The sequence below is a fragment of the Plectropomus leopardus genome, chromosome 17 (assembly GCF_008729295.1).
Source record: "Plectropomus leopardus isolate mb chromosome 17, YSFRI_Pleo_2.0, whole genome shotgun sequence".
Lineage (NCBI taxonomy): Eukaryota > Metazoa > Chordata > Actinopteri > Perciformes > Serranidae > Plectropomus > Plectropomus leopardus.
Window position 1 is genome coordinate 1777827 of NC_056479.1, and position 10374 is coordinate 1788200.

The following is a 10374-nucleotide window of genomic DNA, read 5'->3' on the forward strand; positions in this document are numbered from 1 at the left end:
GACGGCTGACACTTAGTGTTTTGTATTTGAGTCACCATCTGCCTTCCAGCACCCATGTGGATTTGTCAGCACATCCCATGGGGGCATGTGCCGTCTCACCCGACCTGACGCTGATCTGGGGACAGGGAAGAACCCTCTCTGAATCACAAGGCCTTGTTTGATTTCTGCTCCTTAAGCTCCGCGTCACTCTGTGGTTCAGCCGTGATGAACCAGACTCTGCCTTTGACTTTGCCTTCTGACACTTGTGCTTTCGTACCCTCCTCTTCTGTATGTCCTGTGAAGCTGACTTTACTGTCAAAAATGTGTTTTCTGGTTAAATAATTGAGTGAAAAGCCTTTTCGTACATGTTTGGTTTGTAAATACCTGTGAAAGGACACAGTGTCACCTTCCATAGTCGGAACTATGCAACAGCACTGCTCCACAGCCATGACTGTATTGTGTCGTGTTAAAAAATGATGAACTCACTGACTGATAATTCTCTTAATACCAGTGTCTTATAAATGTATGTTTAGTCATGTCAGGAAAAAAAAATCTGCAAATGATCTGCCAAATATACTGATGTTTAGTGCCTCCTTTTCCAAGCTCTGCCTCGACTCTCCAATCATGTTAACAAGGATTTATACTGTTTTAGGTTTTTTTAAATGGTGCCACTCAAGCAGTTAGTTCTCCTCATATCAAGTAATACAATAAAAAATTCTCCCAGTTTTGCTATTTTCAGATAGACAAGCTTTCAATGTACAGTCTAACTTATGCTGTCGTACCCTTCTACTCCTAAATAAATCAAACATAAATAAACTGTTTTTTAAAAAACATGTCTGTCAGTATCTGTGCTCTTATTGAATTCCTGCTTTGCAAATAAGATGTGGCTCTGTCATACAAACTGGCTGAACTATTGTTTTTGGTATATGATGCTGATGTATAAATACTATGCATATCCCAGCTTGCAGAGAATGTTCCCACAACACTGGCTAACATCACCTACAAGTAGCAATAATGTTTTAAATAAAACATTTTAATCTAATGTTTTAATCTAATGAACAGATGTTCAAGGGTGTTCAAATAATATTCCTGAAAGTTAAATGCTGACTAAGACCTAACGTCATAACTGCAACACTGAGGATTTTTGGTGACGCTTAGAGGTGACAGATCAGAGTGTTCTTATATAAAATGTTCCCATAATGTTACATGAGAACAAAGGAAGAACTTTTTCAAAGCAACATTCAGAACATGTTATTGAGGATTGAGATTTCAGAACTTTTTAAAAAGAAAATATGTCCACAAAAAAAACCCAAAAAACAATTTTTACACTTTTTAATGTCACCCCAATTTTAAGAAGACTGTTTTGGGAACTAACAGAAAAATTGCCGCTGAAAACTAAAACTAAGTTGCACTGGTTGCATTGTACCATTACCAGAAAATTGTTAAAACCAATATTGTTAGCTGGGATACTGCACAACAATTTTGATCATTTTAGTTATTTTCAAGCAAAAATATTTTTTATTTAAGCTTTATTATATGAAAGGGTGTGCTTGATTTGCGGCACAGCAGTGATGTGAGGGTGTAAGGACAGAGGGATGGTGTCTGCTGTAAAGCCCTCTGAGGAAAACTGTGATTTGTGATTATGGGCTCTATAACGCCGTGTTACAGCTGATGATGGATGCCTGAGGATGCTAGTTTCAACGTTTCCAATAACTCAAGAGCATTGTGGGGAGGCAGCTGTGTGCCTCCCCACAATGTTGAAAGTCAATTCTGACTCCTCCTATATAAATTAATTTCTGTTGGTTTAAAACCAAATGTTTTCCTCCTGTTTACTGCCTATCTTTACAAGAGACATTGGCGTGTTCTTAAGGGTTTTCAGACTGGCTGCATATTGATAAAAACAGTGTTCCACAAGGGTCCAACTTGGGTCTGCTTCATTTATTTATCATCACCAGTAGCCAGGTTTCCATTAACCCTCAAATTGCACGATTTGAATTTGCGAATATAAAATACACGTAATGGAAACACGTCTATTTTTAAAAAAAATCTCATTTATCCCCAAAAAGTTTTTACGCATGCATGAGGTGATATTTCAGGCGACTCCAAAAACCTGTGTTTTGCAAAACTGTGATGGAAACACTTTTTTTGTCTTTTCTAGGTCACATGATGCTATGGTAATGTGCTTGTCAGTAGAAACTGGCTCCCTCATGATGCAGCAGGAGCTACAAGAGCTGTTACTGCATCACATAACTCTCGAAAGTTAAGCGGATCATGTGGAAGCTTTGAATTGTGGACTATCACCTCCCAGATGTCCCTCATACGTGGCTGTTCCCACATCTAAGGGGCTTGTCTTTCCATTATGGCTCCATAACACACCTAAGTGACCTTGGATTGGAAATAATGACGCCTAGCGTGGTGGCTGCAATAGAAACAAAGCTGCTAATCACCAAAGGAGAAGTCACAGAACATCACTCAGTGGAAACGCATCTCGCAATTGTATGGTAAAGACTTTTCGAAAATATCTCTTAATTTTTGCACAAATCTCTGATGTGAACCCGTCTAATGATTTACCAGAACTCATAAATCCAGAATTCTTTACAGTCTTATTTTAACTTGGTCCAAAATTAGTTTCATAACAACAAAATTGTCCTGAATAAGAAGTTCTGCAGCATGGTTTTTGATACACAACTTAACCATTCACATCCCCTGAACTTATTTTGCTGATGGGTCGTGTCTTGAGAAAGTTGACTCATTTAAATATCTTGGACTTTGCATCGATCTGAACTCTCCTTTAAGCCCCAAATTGACAGCCCTAGAGCATGTGGCTGTCAATTTATAAATTGTGTAACATTTCAGGACAGAAAAAGAGTAATTTCACAGTTGATATTTCCTATTATTGATTATGCTGACATTGTCCATCAAAAGACATCATACACTCATCTTAGCCCTCTAAATGTCGTTTTTTGTTCTCTGTGTAGATTTGTTCTGTAGTGTTAATACAGAACTCACCATTGCTTTATGTACGATTCACTGAATATGTTGCAGCCTAAGTCTCAAGCTCAATCTCACTGGATTCAATTTGCATTCAAATGTATTCACTTTAATTGTCCCTCACATTTAAAACAGTTTTTGATTACTTATAATTCCTCATATCCACTGAGACATATGCAATATCCCTTTTACTTTGTCCCCAGAATTTTCAAAGGAGTTGGACGTAGGTCATTCCAGTATAACATGCCATCTGGAATAATCTTTCTCTTTCCTTGACATCTGTTACCTCTTTCCGTTGCTTCAGGACTTCTTTATATTACTTTCATCTCCTCGTTGTACTGAAAACTGACATGAAGCTATCCAAGGTCACAGTACCCAATTGCCTTTCTTTTTTTAATACAACAGCTGAGGGTAGGAGGTGTCAGGGGGACAAAATTTTCCAAACTGGGTCCCTCATCACACCCACCACCAGCAGCAGCAGAGCATAAACCACTGCTGGTTCAGGGTCATCTGTACCCACATACTCTTCTATATATTCCACTGGCTGTGTGGCTGATAGCTGGGTGTAAAAAGGTCCCCTGATGTCCACTTGACTCGGGCATCACACTATGATTAGACTGTGATGATTCACTTGAACTTTTTTTCCCTAAAGAATTTTGGTGCCCTCTTCGGGATGGTGCCATAGGCAGCCGACTATATCGCCTCTATGGCAAGTGTTACCACTGCAGACATGCCAAGATGGCACTTTGAATTGAATTAAAAGTTTTGGTCCCCCAATCCTGTGCGTGTGTGTGTGTGTGTGTGTGTGTGTGTGTGTGTGTGTGTGTGTGTGTGTGTGTGTGTGTGTGTGTGTGTGTGTGTGTGTGTTTGTGTGTGTCTGTGTTCTGGTTCTTTGGTCTCAGGAGAGAAAGCTGGGTGCAGTCTCAGACAGTTTCCTGCTGTAGTCAAACCATTGACGACAACATGAGACATGAAGCTGGCACTGCGAGCGGCTGGGCCCCAGGATTCAGAGCAAACCATCCATTTCCTCCAGAGATAGATATGTTGTCTGAAATAACAAAAAAAAAAAAAAAAAAAAAAAATACACATAGTATAATATATATATTATGACTTTTTTTCATTGCAATTTTGGAGGACATACTACAGTATTGTCCCCCTCGATGGAAAAAAAGTCATAATATAATATGTCATCCAAAATTGCAAAAAAAAAAAAGTCATAGTGTAGTATGTCATCTGCATGAGCATTAAATAGTCAGCTTATGATATGTCAGTTAAAAAGGATAAAAACATCATAATATACTATGTCACTGAAAAATTGCTTAAATGTTCATAGGATAATATACTGTTCAAAAAAATGATTACAATTTTTTAAAAATTAAAATTTCAGTGAATGTTATGTCCAAAAAATGATAAAAATGCCATAGTATAGCGTGCCCCTCAAAACTTGATAAAAAAAAAACCTCATACGATATTATGCTGTTCAAAAAATGCCAAAAAATTCAAAGTACAGTATTTCATTCAAAATATGATCAGAGTATAGTATATTGGTCAAAAAATTGATAAAAAGTCATACTATAGTATGTCATTTATAAAAAGATAGCAATGTCATACTATAGCATGTCCTGAAAAAGGATAAATATGTCATAATATAGTATGTCGTTCAAACAACAACTTAAAAAAAGCTATGGAACAGTGTGTCCCGCAAAATTTGCAAAAAAACCCCAAACATCATAGCATAGTGGGTCTTTCAAAAATTATGAAAACGACAGTATAGTATGTTGCACAAAAAGTATATAAATGTCATGTTATGCTATGTAATCCAAAAAAAAAAATGGAACAAACAAACAAACAAAAGATGATGGTATAGGGATGAGGAAAAAAAAATGTACTTTGTCGTTCAAAACATGAAAAAAAAAAATCAAAGTATTGTACGTTCAAACAATGATTTATATGTCCTGGAATAATATGTTGTTCAGAAAATGATAAAAATGTCAAACTATAATTTGTCGTTTAGAAGTTGATAAAAACGGTATACTATTGTATGTTTTTCAAAAATGTATAAGAACATCATACTATAGTGTGTCGATCAAAACTGATAAAAACTGTCATACTATAGTGTAACATTCAAATATTGAAAAAATGTCATAGTATATTATGTTGTTCAAAAATGATAAAAAGGTCAGGCTATAGTATGTCATTCAAAAACGTATCAAAACAACATACTGTATTATCGTTCAAAAATTGATAAAAACGTCATAGTATAGTATGCCATTCAAAAAATGATAAAGACGTCATACTATAGTATGTCGTCCAAAAATTGATAAAAACTTCATAGTATACTATGTCTTTCAAAAATTTTTTAAAATATCATGCTAGAGTGTGTTGTTCAAAAATTGATAAAAACGTCATAGTATACTATTTTGTTCAAAAATGTATAAAATTGTCATAATATAGTATGTCGCTAAAAAAATCATAAAAATGTCACAGTATCGTATGTTGTTCAAAAATGTCTAAAAACATCATAGTATACTATTTCATTCAAAAAATTATAAAAACATGATAGTGTAGTATGTCTTTTAAAAAATGATAAAAATGTCATTGTGTAGTTTGTCATTCAAAATGTGATAAATATGTCAGAAAAAAGTATGTCATTCAAAAATTGATAAAAGACAAGCTATTTATAGTGTGTAGTCACTAAAACAAACCATAAAACAAACACATCATAGTATTATAGGTTGTTCGCAAATGATGAAAACGATAGGATGTATAGGATGTCGCACAAAAAGTATACAAACGTCCTATGTCTTATGTTGGAAATAAATGAAAAAAAAAACCAAACAAACGGGTCATAGTATAGGATGCCTTTCAATAAAATGATAAAAATGTCAAAGAATAATATGACGTCAAAAGAACTTGGAAAAAATAAGTCATTGTATACTATGTTGTTCAAGACATGAAAAAAAATCATACTATAATACCTGCAAAAATGATTAATATATCCTAGGATAATATGTCGTTCAGAAAATGACAAAAATGTCGTAGTATAGTATGACGTCAAAAAAAATGATAAAAACATCATAGCCATTCAAAGTATGTCATAGAAAAATGTCATAGTATAGTATGTCATTCAAAAAATGATCAAAAAAACATCACAGTATATGTCCCTCAAAAACTGATAAAAACCTCATACTATGTTGTTCAAAAGATGACAAAAATGTCATAGTACAGTATGTCCCTCAAAAACATGATAAAAACATCATAGTATAGTATGTTGTTCAAAACATGATCAAAACATCATAAGATAGTATGTCATCCAAAAACTGATAAAAATAACATAGTATGTATATAGTATAGTATGTCTCGAAATGACAACAAGCGATATCAACAAATACTGCAAGACTCAGAACGACAACAAAAAACAAATAGACTCAAAACAACTTCAAAAAGAATCATAACAATTACAAAGAGACTCAAAATGACCACAATAGAGAAAACAACCACTAAGAGACTCCAAACAAAACCAAAAGACTTAAAACAATTACAAAGCCACTCAACATGACCAAAAGAGATGCCAAAAGTACTGTCTGGCATCAATGTAAGAGGGCCGGGGGGCTTTTTACATGTCTGTCCCTGTGTCCAATGTCTCATAATCTCTTAATGGTTTTCATGGATACATCTGAATGAAAGGCATCTCCAGAAATCAACAAGAAAATGTTATCACCATATATTACATTAGCCATTTTTTCTTAAGCCCAGCCCATTGTTTGTCTGATTTTCACTAGAGCTGATTGAACAGGCTTTTGTCTTTAGCTGAAATTGTAATAGTTAATTTCTTTCCATGCCTATTATCCCATATTAGTAACAGTGTGAGGAGATACTGAAGTGATATTATTCACTATTGTGTTCAAAATGTACCATACAATATCAGTAAATTGAAGTAAAAGAGAGCTCATTTCTCTATGAAAAACTTGAACAGTGTGTGAATCTGTTTACTTGACTAGATGTAATAAACTAGATCAAGTTCACCCTGATCATAAAACTGTTAAAGCTGAGGGACTACATAGACCCACAAATGTGCTGCAACTTAAGAAAACACAGGCAAATACAAAAAACACAAGCTAATTAAGAGAACACCATCATTTTAAAGACACATGCGCAGCATTTGGCAAATGTGCTGCAAATACCACAACACAGCCTGACAGATTTAACTCCATAATGGCACCACGTACTAACAAAAGACCAGACTGATTCACCAGAACTGGGCTTTAATTTTGACATCAGCTTTTACATGTGTGGCAGCTTATAAGACACATTTTAACACATTTTGGATGAATGGATGGATGGATGGAATAATGGGGAATGGTTGGATGGATGGATGGCCAACTCCAGTAATGTAAGTCATAAACTGCAGTCAAAAAAAAACATGTCTGAATGTGTGCATCACTGTTAAGTGTCCTCTGGCAAATGCCTCCATTGTGTTGTGATGTATTGTAGCACATTTTCATAATGTGTTGTGTTTTGATGTATATGAAGAGTTTTTTCTTAATTTTTTGTGATTTATTTTACCACCTTTTCCTAATGTGTAGCGGGATTGTCAGCGCATTTTTCAAATGCTGCACATGGGTCTTCAAATTGATGAATATGTTTTATTAATTTGCTTATTTGCTTAACTAATTAGTACCACAGTAAGTGGACCTGCACTTTTTCTAGTCATTTTTGACCACTCAAAGCACTTGCACACATACGAGTCATGTTCACCCATTCACACACACATTCACACACACACTCATACTCTGGTGGCTGAGGCAACAGTACATGGTGTCACCTGACCATCAGTTTTTGACCATTCATAGACACTCATACTCCAATAGAGCAACCACATGGATCAATCTGACGCTCAGTATCTTGCCCAAGGATACTTTGACATGTTGACTGGAGGAGCCGGGGATCGAACCGCCAAGCTTCCAATTTGAACATGACTTGCTCCACCTCCTCATAGATTGGTCTTGGACTCATGCAGGTATTTCCCAAGCAGGGAAGGTTTTAAGAAGAAGATGCCATTGGTTGAGTCATGGGAAGTGTAGGATACGGCATCTTTGGAACTAACTGGGGACTAAAAGTCAGGAATCAGGGTACATATACAGTATCATTGCTGCTTTGACTTAAACCACATTTTTTAAAATGTATTTATTTTTTATCAGTCTCACACAAGTCCCTAAACTTTAAGGTACTATGCTACAGGGACAATACATTTTATCATATTGTATCCTTTAAACTTGAAAGGTTCTGACAATGAGCTAGAAAGAAGGAGGCAAAGACACACACCCCTGTCTGCATCAGTGGAGCTGAGGAGCAGGTGAACAGTTATAGGAACCTTGTAATTACTATCACTGAGAACCTGTCTTTGTCATCACACATCACCACCCAGGTTAAAAAAGCACAAAAAAGGCTCTACTTCCTACGGAAACTTAGGAAGGCTAAATTCCAGAGCAAGATCCTATTTAACTTCTACAGAGGAGCAATAGAAAGCATACTGACTGGAAACATCACAGACGTGGTTCATGCTCAGCCCAGGACAGGAAGGCTCTACAGTGGGTGATTAAAACTGCCCAGAATATCACTGGTTCTGCACAGAGCCCAAAGGATACTGAAAGACAGCATCCACCCCAGCCACAGTCTGTTCACCCTGCTGCCATCTGGAAAAAGATACAGAAGTATCTGCTGCAGAACCACCAGACTACAGAGCAGCTTCTTTCCCCAGACTGTGAGACTCCTCAACTCCTCCTTCAAAGCCAAAAAGATGTAGCGGGATTAAGGGTCAACTTTAATTTCATTTCTTGCTAAACCACATTTAAGAAAAATGACAATAAATCTACCTTGTACCTTGTATAATTAATGGCTTCCATATGTTGGCTACCTCATCCATCTTTTGCTACTTAGAAAAATAGATTGTCATGTTTTTTTTTTTTTTGGGGGGGGGGGGGTCTTTTTTTTGTTTGTTTTTTCTTGTTTATTCTTTTTTTTAATTTATTATTTACTTTATTCTTTTTTTTATTTTTTAATTTCTTTTTTTTCTCTCTGTAATTACTTACTTATTTTTTTATTTTTTCTTTTCCTCTTTTTTTTTTTACTTACTCATTTCCTGCCTGCTTCCACCGTTAATACTGTTGGAAATACTAGCAGCTGTCATTATTGTAGTTAGCATTGTTGTCATCGTTTTCATTGTCGTTATTGTTGTTATTGTTGCTGCTGTTTTTGTTGTCTCTTGTGTCTTCCCCTCTGTGTCCCCCAACCTCTCTCTTTTCTCTCTCCCAAATCCACTTTAACGTTGTGCTGTCCGGTAGCCTTGCCAATGAATCTCAGTACGGACTGCAACAGGAAGATTCCTCCTTTGCAGAGCAAATCTGTTATGGCACCTCAAGGCATCCAGACCTCTCATACTGCATGCCTAAGCTGCTGAACAGAACAGGTTAAAAAAAATTGATTGTGCACATTTTCAGAAATAAATGCTGCATTTTGAAAGCTGCAATAAAGCCCATATAAACAGCAGATTGTTAACTGCATCTTAGGTCAGAGGTCAAATCAACAGCCCACTCTGAACAAGCTCTGTGAGGCTGCATGCAGGCACAGCAGTTCTTAATCTCGATGCTGAGAAATGCTGCAGATATTCAGTCAGCAGGGAGAACTCGGTCTCGATCTGCCACCTGGTGGATGCTTTTCCTCCTCATCCACGTCCTCACAAAGTATGAAGGTTAAGTATGTGAAGAATGCTGCTTGCTTTGCTGCTGCTTGTCTGTGCATGGACATTGGTAAAAATAATGTGTATCGTGAAAATTAGAGTGCAAGCACTGACAATACTCAAGAGCACAGCCAACATGTTCATGTGTTCATTCAATCTTGGGGGTTACATGAATCAAATATTGGTTAAATCACGTGCAGAACTAAAATAGTATTAAGAGTATGGCTGTCAGCTCTCAGTTTTCCAGTCATACCCAATGTACACAATTCAAGGAAGGTAAATACACTCTAAAGTTGCACTAAATTTCAGTGAGGGAGAAAGTGACATTAGGGACTGTTCATTACTTATAAAAGGGTGGTGCAAAACAGGTGAGGCACTTCAAATGACTTTTTAAACACTGGGGATGGAGTTATGTTTTTTGAGGAGAGGGACAGTTAAACTTTAGGTGGTTGTATTTTGTATTCAAAACTCACAAATGGATTTTAAAGGCATATTTCCTTAAAATTTTCCAAAATCACACCATTTATCCCAGCCCAAAACTGTGAAATTTAGCTATTTATAGTGAAGGAAGGGTCATGCATTTCACCCCTGCCAACCCCTACTCTGATAAAACAAAGTACAGTGCCTTACCATTTTTCAAAACAGTGAATTTAATATTTCTATGC